At 47.5% G+C, this 11,281-nt stretch overlaps 1 non-coding gene and 1 pseudogene across 1 annotated transcript; one reads left to right on the top strand and one right to left on the bottom strand.

Moving 5' to 3' along the window:
• The first annotated feature begins 200 nt into the window (after window positions 1–200).
• Window positions 201–309, top strand: LOC136478718 (small nucleolar RNA R71). The gene has a single exon (XR_010764434.1). It is a non-coding gene; the product is annotated as a small nucleolar RNA R71 (small nucleolar RNA).
• Window positions 310–3,248: 2,939 nt separating this feature from the next.
• LOC136470304 (probable LRR receptor-like serine/threonine-protein kinase At3g47570) lies at window positions 3,249–8,170 on the bottom strand (annotated as a pseudogene).
• Window positions 8,171–11,281: the final 3,111 nt, after the last annotated feature.

The raw sequence follows: 11,281 nt of genomic DNA, 5'->3' as shown, positions 1-11,281 counted from the left end.
GTTTAACTGAATGCATACCTCATTTATGGGGTTGGAGTCGATCGTCGCTCCATCCTTGGTTGGAAACCATCTTCTTGATCAGTGTCTTGGCATTTGCAACACTTAGCAAAAAGAATGCTCCACTAGCAACAACATCTAAATGGCTCCTATCTAATGGCACTAATCTATGGTAGAAGTTCTAGATCAAAAGCCAGTCTTCCATGCCATGGTGTGGGCATGTAGAGACGTACTCTTGCATTTGTTCCCAAGCTTCGGGAATCGACTCATCTGCTAGTTGTTGGAAACTAGAGATCTTATTGCAAAGAGCATTAGTCTTCCCCATAGGGAAAAACTTGACTAGGAAAGCGTTGGAACACTTGTCCCATGTGTCTACAGCATTGCGGTTAGAGTAAAACCATTGCTTAGCCTTTCCTAACAAAGAGAAGGGGAAATGGCGAAGATGTATAGCCTCTTGGTTCACTCTCCTAATGGTGAATGTGCTACAAATCTCCAAAAAGTATTGGAGGTGAGCATTTGCATCCTATTGGGCTTTCCCACAAAACAGATTAGCTTGAACCATCATAATTAACGCTAGCTTAAACTCAAAGTTAGCGTCCCCATTGATAACATTGGGTCTGGTGGCTATATTAGCAGCCAAGGGTGTAGAAAAATCATGAATGGACTTATCGCCCATGATCGTGTAGGGTAGTGATAGGGTATGAGGAAAAAAGGATAAACTACTTAGGATAACTAAAAGACTAGTTAGCAAGACGAGCAATATAAATCCGAGGCTAGTTGCCTTCCCCGACAACGGTGCCAGAAATGCTTGTTGATACTTCTTAACGACTAGTGGAGGAATTCCGCAAGCACACACAATTATCGTGTAGCACTTCGCTCGGTGAGTACCGAGTGTCGAATTTATATTTTCCCATAGGAAGGCGGAAGGCTAGAATTTATATTTGTTGTTAGGATTGCTAAGGGAAGCCTAAGTGTATCCTTGGTAGGTAAACGAAATGAGTGGGTTGTGTGTAAACTACCTACTAAACTACTAAACAAGCTACACTAGAGATAGCTAGGTGGGAGAGCGAGCGATTTATCTTTCAAGTAACTAAGAGTAAACTAATAACTAGGAGAAATGTGCTAGTGCTTCGGGGCACAGCCCGCCTACCAACTAGGAGAGTTAAATAGACAAGGTCCACCACGAGTCCTATGATTTAATAACTAGACCTATCGTGGTGGAATACAGAGGATGGAAAAGGCTGTCACACTTGCCACCTACCACGTTCTATCCGGAAGCCTAGCCGTATCCACAGGTAATCTATAGCCTAAGCACCACGCTTAATATATGAACTTACTACTTCGGTCCGAACTCTGATGAAATGAGATCCACAGGGAACCAGTACTAACGAATAGCTACTAATTATAAGATAACCTATGCTACTAATGCCAAACAATAAGCACCTAAGCTCACTAATGATGAACAATAATGAACAAGTACTTAAGTAAAGCAAAGCAATAATACTAGAATAAAGTACTAGAAATAAAGTACTAAATAAAGTAAATGCTAAATGAAAGAATTACAAAAGAGCTATACCAGACCCAGAACACTCTTCTGGACTCCGAGAGAAGCTCCGCTCTTGCTCTACTCCACTACTAGACTACTACACTATAGCTAATGCTAAGCTAGAAAGCTAAGAGGAGCTTAGAGTTGAATGGGGCACTTCCCCACCGAGCTCCACAACCCCTATTTATATTGTAGAGTGAGGGGGTACTTGTAGGTAGCAGGTAAGTCGGTGGCCACAGGGGGGCGGCGGGCGGCGGCTAGGGGGCGCCGCCCGGCCCTTGGATGCACCGTCTCTTGATCGTAGCGCTGTGGTTGGCTCCCAATAGCGGTTACTTGGACAGCACATTTCGAAATTTGGGCAGTAAGGCGGTTCCAAGGTTGGTTGGAGGCTCCTAAGCCTATGGCAATGGGCCCATGGATCCATGGCCTCTTTATCGTTATCATTGATGTAAACCGACTTAAAACAACGCATGAAAGAGCTTGTGGAGCAGCTCCCACGGATCGGTGACATGGCCAGTGCCAAGGTGGCACCGAGCGGCGCCCTTGTGGGGCTGACCGGCGTGGCATGTGGGCCCCTGGCCCACCTGCCACGTCCACTTGACTCCCAAGTCCATATTTGTCACTAATTTGGCATATTTTTGCTTAAATTTCCTGCATACAAATAATTCTACAAGCACAAGTGGAACTAGGTGAATTATGAACAAAACTTAACACATGTGATGATGATTTACCTCACTTTGTCATGCTTTTGGGTGGAATGTTGATGATCAAAACAGGTGTAAGTGACCGTCAACAACCACCAGTGCAGAGCCTCTTTGCTCCTTGACCCAAGCCTGCTGCACCACCCCTCTAAACCCTTGAACATGCAGCCAGTGGTTTTCAAATTTGAATGAAGATTTTCTCGATACCCTATCCAGGCATGTGAGGATGATCGGGCAGTGGTCCGAAACTCCAGTGGACATAGCGTTGAGGGCATAATTTGGGAAATTCATCTCCCACTCTGAGTTGCAGAATGCTCAATCCCGGCGGACCAGCGTCGGATTCTCCCTCTCGTTTGACCAAGTGAATTATCTGTTATGAAGGCAGATCTCTAATAATTCACAATCGTCAATAGCCGCTCTGAACTTTCCCATTAGTCTTTGATTGAGGTTAAGATTGTTTTGTCGCTAGCCTGGTAGATTAGATTAAAATCTCCAGTGATCAACCAAGGCACTCCAGCAGCAGGTTTTAACATGAGCATCTCCTGTAGAAAATCCTCCTTCCTTCTGCCATCAGACGGGCCATAACAGGTGGTGATCTTGAAGGTCATGTTAGACATCAGGACTGTTACAGTTGCAGAGATAGTATACAGCCTATTTTCAATCTGAGTCATCGAAACTATATCTTTGTCCCATCCCAAGAGGACACCACCCCTAGTTCCATCAGCATCCAGGGTGTGACAGGTAGAGAGTCTTTGGCCAAGAGTGTCAAGTATAATCGCAGTAGTCATCGTGTCTATTTTAGTCTCCTGTAGACACACTACTGCCGGTCTCGCACAGCCTGTTGTTTCCTTGACCAACTCCCTATGCGCGGCATCGTTCAAACCCCTCACATTCCACCTCAAGATGGAGAGTTCACCACTAATCATGGAAATACTTGAGCAACACCATTTCATTAACACGAACTACCACAACCAGTACAATCCAGATAACTGAGGCACCCAACCTCCTGCAGACTCTCAACATGAGACTACCACCACCACTACAGCTACAGATCCACATCATACTCAGGCGTACACACATGCCTGTCCTACACGACTTCCTCCTTAGACACCGACGAACGCTAATGAAAGGAAACAATGGACCGGCACCACAGGCCGGACACAGGCCCTGAACTAAGATACAAAGGTGTTGCTCTAACATAGATAACTTGTGGCACTCCTGTCCTAGCACCCAGCCAGTCACTCCATCATCCCCACCACTTCTGCTCCACCTTCAGCAGCCATGATCTGTGCCGAAGCTGCAAGTGCCGGCCCGCTGACCAGTGAAGCTAGTCAGCATCCTAACAGCCTTGATCGCCTTGTCTGTCATTGGGGTCTGGAAGGAGCGGATGTATGCCTCCATAGCCTGCTCGCCAATCTCCTCAGTTGGTCCAACCATCTCGAAAGCTCTGACTAGTCTATGGGATGCCCTCTTGGGCACCGGAACCGAGCAGGCTTGAGCTATCTGCCTTGAGCTGCGCCTCGTAGCTTCTGTCACCTTGCTCCTTGCACCCGCTTTCCCTCTGGTGGCAGCAGGGGGCACCGGGTCTGGCAGAATAGGCTGCTCACAGGGCACAAAGATACTGTCCACAATGTTGTTCCGACGTTCCTCAAGAATCATGTCAGCCACCTGTGCAGTAATACCTGCAGCGATGGTCTGGCCTCCGACTTCCTTGGTGAGCTGAACTCCGGGATTCTAGCAGGATTTTTTTTTGTCAATTTCAGCAGGCGACTCATGGCTAATTTGTCATCAGGCCTGCTGTCACCGAAGACACACTAAACTATCTATCTATCTAGGTTCCATGGGCCATGGCATTGGCATGTTGTGCACCACTCCAGCGAAACCTGACTTACTGTCGCTTGATCGCTGCAATGTATGACCTCCTGATTGCATGCAAGCTAATGGCTACTTCTCTCATGTTCATTCGTTCTCTTGGCGATAGACGCGTGCAAGAAAGAGCAACTTGCACCACTGATAGCAAGCATCGATAGATCTCCTGTTCCGCTTCTGGCACTGTTTGTATAGAGCACTTGCATTCTTCTTGGAGATGAGCATCAATTTTACCTAATATTTTATCTGGAAAGTTGCCCTCCACGAAGCTAACAATGTTGAGTTCATTCTCAAACATCGGGTCAGTTGGCCGTTTGCCTATTACCATCTCCAGAAGTATTATTCCAAAACTGTAGACATCCCCACATGTTGATGCATGAACACTTTGACCATACTCTGAAAATAAAGTATATAAAATCCTCTGATTAGTTCCTTAACTTTTTAAGAAATGAGTAAAAGATTGCCTTATGCAAAGGTTTGACGTGGCAATGGATATATTATATACACACCTGGAGCAATATATCCTATAGTTCCCATCACAACAACCGAACTATTTGTTAGAATAAACTATTGCTTTCCTTGTGTGAACACAGTAAGGGAAGACGGTGCCGAAAAGGCCCCCTGCTGTGATACTGTAGCCACTGCAGGTGCAGGCGCCACACGGCTCACCTACAGCACTGTAGCCACATGCAGAGGCCGGCGCAGAGTCAGCCCTGTATGTTATCTAGTCACTGTTGCAGCAGGGCAGCTGTACTGGAACTAGATGGATAGAGTTGTATAAATAGACTACCACGGCAACTCAGTAAAGAGAGTTCAGATTTTGCCATCTCCCATACAGGACTTCGGCCAACGCCGGTGTCTTGTACTGTGTGTGTATGCTCTATTCTCCCTCTTCTTCAACCTCTGGCCATAGTGTGTGGGAACGGACAACGCTTGTTCGTGGTTGGCTTAGCTAGTGGGTGCTCGGCAACACTAGCGGGTGCTCGGCAAGACTAGTGAGTGGTCGACTCACCTGAGCCGGTGATCCTGTGGGCTAACACTATTAAGCCCAGGATGTCCAAGAACTGAACTATTAAGCTCAGAATGTCCACCTGTTGACCTAGAATCAAGAACTAAACTTGCAATGCCAAAGTCTCCCAAATGGGCATTCATATCATCATCAAGAAGGATATTAGTTGGTTTTAGATCACAATGGACAATCGGCCTCCCACAGTCGTGGTGTAAATATGCCAAGGCATCAGCTATGCTGACAGCTATGTTGATTCTTTCTATCAAGCCCAAACGTTTCGGGGTTACGCTTGAAGGTTTGTGATGCAACCATGTGTCAAGATTCCCATTCTGCATGAACACATAAATTAGAGCTTTAAAATCATTCCCATTGTTGTCTATCGTTGAACATGCCGTTAGGATAGGAAGAAGGTTCTGATGACGGATTCTACTCAACACTTCACATTTGTATATATGAAACTTTTGTCTGCGCATCTCATCCCAAGGTCAAAAACCTTGATCGACACTTGCATTTTAGCAAGAGTTATTTTTCCTTTGTAAACTGAACCATAGCTTCCTCTTCCAATTAGGTTTAACTCACAGAAGTTTCCTGTAGCTTGGACTAGATCATTGTAAGAAACTTTAGGGAATTGCTTGCCAAAAGAAAACAGCAATAAGTATGGCCTTCCTGATGTCTTCTTCTTCCCATGGAATATAATGTATGCCAGCATTATGAGTGTCATGAAGCCAAATATTGGGATCAATGTTTTGAACAAATTGTTTATGCCTCCTACTCTTCTAGAAACAACTTGGCATGAAGGCACATGAAAATCAATGGGTCCTCCACAAAGTCCAGGATTGCCATTGAGTGAAACAACTGTAGCATTATTGAATAAACTGTTTCTTGGTATTTCTCCATTGAAATTGTTGTAAGAGAGATCTAATATAGTGAGAAGCTCTAGATTATTTAGGTAAGCTGCCATGGGGCCAGACAAAACATTATGGGAAAGATTGAGCACTCTCAAACTAGCTAGATTGCTGAAAGTGGTCGGGATGTTTCCTGTAAGAATGTTTTGGTCCATTTGGATCATCACTAGCTGTTGGCAATTCCCCAAAGTTTCAGGAATTTCCCCACTAAGTTTGTTTGATGAAACATCTAGTGAGATTAGCTGTTTAAGATTACCAAACTCGACTGGTATGTCCCCTTGGAAGTTGTTGTAGCTAAGATACAAATGGTTCAATTGTTGAAGGTTTCCCAAGCTAGGTGGTACAATGCCAGTGAATTTATTTTCTGTAATAGACATATCTATCAAATGAATAAGATTGCCTATAGAAGGTGGGATTGTACCCACAAAGTAGTTGTTATGGAGGCTTAAACGCTGTAGACTTGTCAACTTTCCGATCCATTCTTCAATTGTACCGGTTAAATTGTTATAATCAAACGAGAGCCTAATTAAGCCACTAAGTTTCCCAATGCTTGAGGGGACTTTTCCTGATAGGAGGTTTCCACTCATTAATAGTTGTGTGAGATTGGTAGACATGTTAGATATTGAATTTGGTATGACTCCCTGCAGCTGATTAGTAGACAATGAAAGTACCTCTAGAGACTTACAGTTTGCCAGCTCATCAAAGAATTCCCAGCCAGCACTATCGCTTTCTTCAAGCAATGTTTATCTCAAGATTTAAAACAGATAGTCCTGGCATATTTCCGAATATGTCTGGGATTTGGCCAGTTAACTTATTGTTGGACAGATCTAATTCTGTTAGACCTAAAGCATTTCCTAGGGAAACTGGAATATGTCCTTCAAACATGTTGCCTCCCAAGTACAGGATTTGGAGATTAGGAAAGGCATCATCAATGTCAGGCGGCAATGTGTTACCTAGCATATTTCCCGCCAAGGACAATTGTTGAAGAGACGACAATTTAGAAAGAGTACGTGGGATTTCTCCTGACGGATTATTTCCGTTGAGATACAAACTCGCTATGTTTGGCATTTGCCAAAACTCATTGGGAATTGGCCCGTTCAGTTGATTGTATGAAAGATCAACTCTTGTCAAATTGGTGAGGTTACCGAGGACTGGTGGGATGACTCCAGTGAGATGATTTTGGTGAAAGCTAAGACCTCTTAGCTTGGCAAGAAAGCCTATTCTAGAAGGAATAACACCCGTGAGGCTGTTACTAGAGAGATCTAGACCGACTAAGTTAGAACAGTTTGTAAGTGTGTCGGGAATCACACCTTGCAAAAGGTTGTTTCTCAACACAAGGTATTCTAGCTGTTGGAGTTTGTTAAGAAGAGGTATGGGGCCATGAAAGCTATTATTGGTTAGAACAAGCGCAATAAGCTAGGTCAGGTTTCCAAGGAAGGAGGAGATTTGGCCAGCTAAGTTCTGGCCGGGGAAGATGAGCTGCGTGACGCGATATGGCCGGGTTAAGGTGCAGTTAACACCATTTCACCGGCAGAAATGGATGCTGGTGTTCCAATTGTTCAAGGCTCCATATGGATCGTAGGTGACGCCGTTCTTGAAATCGACCAATGATTGAAAATCTTCGCTGTTCTCGTGAACTGTGGAGCAATGAACCTTGCCAAGTCCATAAAACAGCAGCAACTACGGCAGTACTATTACTATTAGCATGATGAGTTTGGCCGGCGGCTTAGAACGAGGCATGATGCACTTAACTGAGACCTGCAAAAATAAAGAACAATCTTGTTGGCGCTATCAATAGAGAGAGCACGCTGCGTTCATGCTGAAATCAGACCGTACAAAACAAGCCCCCTTTTTTTTCAGAAAGGGTCAGGCACACACTCTACTATATCGAGAAACCTAACACAATTATTACAGGAAGTATATATAACAAGCTAAAATGGATATGGATAATTACGTACGATTGTACGAACACTAAGCAACATGAGAGAGTAGCTAGGGTACCTCTGCTCCGCCGGCTGTCCTTTTAATCTGCTTCGTTTTGCTTGCTAGCGAGAGTTTGAGGCTTTAACACGGAGTAAGTTAGATGCTCATCTCGCAGATCAGCAAAGGAGGCTGCACTGTGATGTCTTAGCTTGACCGCCATCGCAGCGAGGACTACTGTGAGTCCATCATTTTCGCGAGTTACCGCCATTTTTCCTCTACTATTCCGTCGGCCAGCTGCGTCGTCGTTGTTCCGGCGTGTCCAGCGCCTCGAATCCTAGTATACTTTTCCGTAGGAACCAGACAGAGATATTCCGGGTCATGTGCGATTCAATACCGACAATAATTGGGTCTCGTGGAATGATCTACCGGTGCTGGATTTTCGTTTAGAAATCAGATTTAGTTCTTCGTGATGATCTCGCTTCCAGAATGTATCGCGTGGGTATGATTCATCCATAGGGGTTATCTTTGACAGCTGACAGGCCAGGTACCGGGTCCAGTCAACTTGTATGCATCTTTATCTGGACAAGAATAGTCTATCTGTACAATGCCGTGCTTCGCAGGATTCTTGTGTTGGAATTGGAAAAAAGTATCTAGCAAAACAATTAGATTTATTCATATGAAGGGTAAAGTAGATTTTTATTAAAAATTAGAGACCATAATTTAGAGTAGAAGTTTTAGAAAATCTAATTCACTCTTCGTCTAAGACGTCATGGTCGAATCCGTTACAAAACCAAACCTAACGAATTGTAGAACCAGCTGCCGCTCGTTGTACACGTGCGGTCGTTCCTTCACGAGAGCGTGCAACGGTGCAAGTCGTCCGCAAAACTTGAGCCAGCGACCAATCGAGGCTCGCGACACGATTCACGGGCCTAGCGTAGGATCGAACAACGTAACCATTCGCATGTGCCGTCCTGTGCGGGGTGTTAAGTAATGTGCTGCTCCCTTGTATGAACGCGCGGCAGAAATAGGTGTCGAAAGGCTCGCTGTTATTGCACTGTAGCTGTTGCAGAGACAGGTGCCGAAAGGCTCTCCTGCCGCACTGTAGCCACAACAGGGGCAGACGCTAAAGTCAGCCCTACTGTCACATCTAGTCACTTGTGCTATGTGTGTGCTCTATTCTCCCTCCCATCTTCTACCTCTAGCCATAGCGTGTGGTCGACAACACAGGGGAGTGGTCGGCTCACCCGTTCCGAAGATCTAAGGGCCAACAAGTGGTATCGAAGCTGTACAAGAGCCGTCGCTGGAGTAACCGCTGGCGATGACGGATGGTTTGGAAATGGACGACAGCAGCGGCGCTGCTGTGGCTGCCCAGCCACGACAGGAGGTCGTCGTGCGCACAGTGCGGGAGGCCAGCGGCACCAGTGGGCGGTGACCATGAAAGTCAAGTTCAGAGCCCGGCGGCTCTAGAATGCTATTGACAAGGGCACCGACAGCGAAGAAGACGACATGTTAGCATTGGAGGTTATTCTCGCTGCTGTGCCAGCGGAGTACAGGGAGCCATTGGGGGCGAATAACTCTGCTAAGGAGGGGTGGGAGGCCATTGCAGCAATGCGCGTCGAATCTGACCACACAAAGAAGGCGACGGCCCAGCTGCTGAAACAGGAGTACGCCACCCTCAAGTTCAAGGATGATGAATCGGTGGAGGACTTCTCCCTCCGCCTGTAGTCGCTCGTCAGCAAGCTAAGAAGCCACAGCGTCACCATCGACGAAGAAGAGGCGGTCTCCAACTACCTCCACTCCGTGCCGATGAAGTACATCCAGATCGCTCTTTCCGTAGAGACGATGCTGGACTTATCCACCCTCACCATTGAGGATGTGACAGGCCGTCTGTGGATGGTGGACGAGCGCATGGAGTAGGCCACAACAATGACGGACAGCGGCAAGCTACTGCTGACAGAGGAGGAGTGGGCTGTCCGGAGGAAGAAGTCCGGGGAAGCCTCCTCCAGCCCCGGTGGCGATGGCAAGCACCGCGGCAAGGCTTCTTCAGAGAAGAAAAAGAAGGTCGACCCCAACACCTGTCGGCGCTGCGGGAAGACAGGCCATTGGGCAAAGAAGTGCCCAAATCACAAGCAGGAAAAGAAGGCTGAGGCTTATCTGGCGTAGGCTGATGATGATGATAAGGCCACTCTCCTGATGACGATGTTCTGTGCACTGCACAACGTTGAGACCAAGGAGAAGGAAGAGGGGATGGCGGTGGAAGGGCCTGGGAAGGCTCTGAAGGCTGTCAACCTCGACGAACCACGCGCCCAAGTCCACCTCGGACGTGTGGGCGGTGAACAGGAGCAACGGTGGTACCTGGACTCCGGCGCTAGCAACCACATGATGGGCTCCAAGGAAGCCTTCTCCGAGCTCGACGACGACGTGAACGGCACGATGAAGTTCGGTGATGGCTCAAGGGTGGCGATCCGAGGGCGCGGCACCATCATCTTCAAGTGCCAGAACAGTGAGCACTGCGCGTGGATGGATGTGTACTACATCCCGCAGCTGCGTTCAAGCATCATCAGCATTGGCCAGCTAGATGAGTGCGGCAGCGAGGTACTGATCAAGGACGGCGTCCTTAGGATCAGGGACCGGGAGCAGTGGCTTCTTACCAAGGTGAAGAGGTCCCAGAATCTGCTGTACCTACTCGACCTCAAGGTGGAGCAGCCCATCTGCTTGGCTGCACGACGCATAGAGGATCCATGGCTATGGCATGCCTGGTATGAACCTCTTAGCTTCGACGCTCTTGGTCGGCTGGAGAAGATGGTGACTGGGCTGCCTCACATCGAGCACGCAGGCGAGCTATGTGACAGCTGCCTGGCCGAGAAACAAAGAAGGCTGCCGTTCCTGAAGATGGCGAAGTACCACGCGGCGAAGACCCTCGAGCTGGTCCATGGTTACCTCTACGGGCCGATCACGCTGGCGACGCCCGGCGGGCGCAAGTACTTCATCTTGTTTGTGGATGACTGCAGCCAATACATGTGGCTGCAGCTTCGGACCAGCAAGACTGAGGCGCCGGAAGCGGTCAAAAAGTTCAAAGCACGCGCGGAGGCGGAGAGCGGCAAGAAGCTACGCGTGCTGAGGACTGATCGCGGCGGCGAATTCACTTTGGTGGAGTTTGCTGCGTACTGCGCGGATCAGTGTGTGATGCGACACCACACCATGTCGTACTCACCATAGTAGAATGGCGTGGTGAAGCGGCGGAACCAGACGGTGGTCGGCATGGCTCGATCCATGATGAAGGCCAAGGGCATGTCGGCAAGGTTCTGGGGTGAGGCAGTGACCACGGCGG

Source organism: Miscanthus floridulus, chromosome 8 (assembly GCF_019320115.1).
Source record: "Miscanthus floridulus cultivar M001 chromosome 8, ASM1932011v1, whole genome shotgun sequence".
Taxonomy (NCBI): domain Eukaryota; kingdom Viridiplantae; phylum Streptophyta; class Magnoliopsida; order Poales; family Poaceae; genus Miscanthus; species Miscanthus floridulus.
Note: the sequence above shows the minus strand (reverse complement) of the source record. Positions and strands in the feature narration are given on the sequence as shown.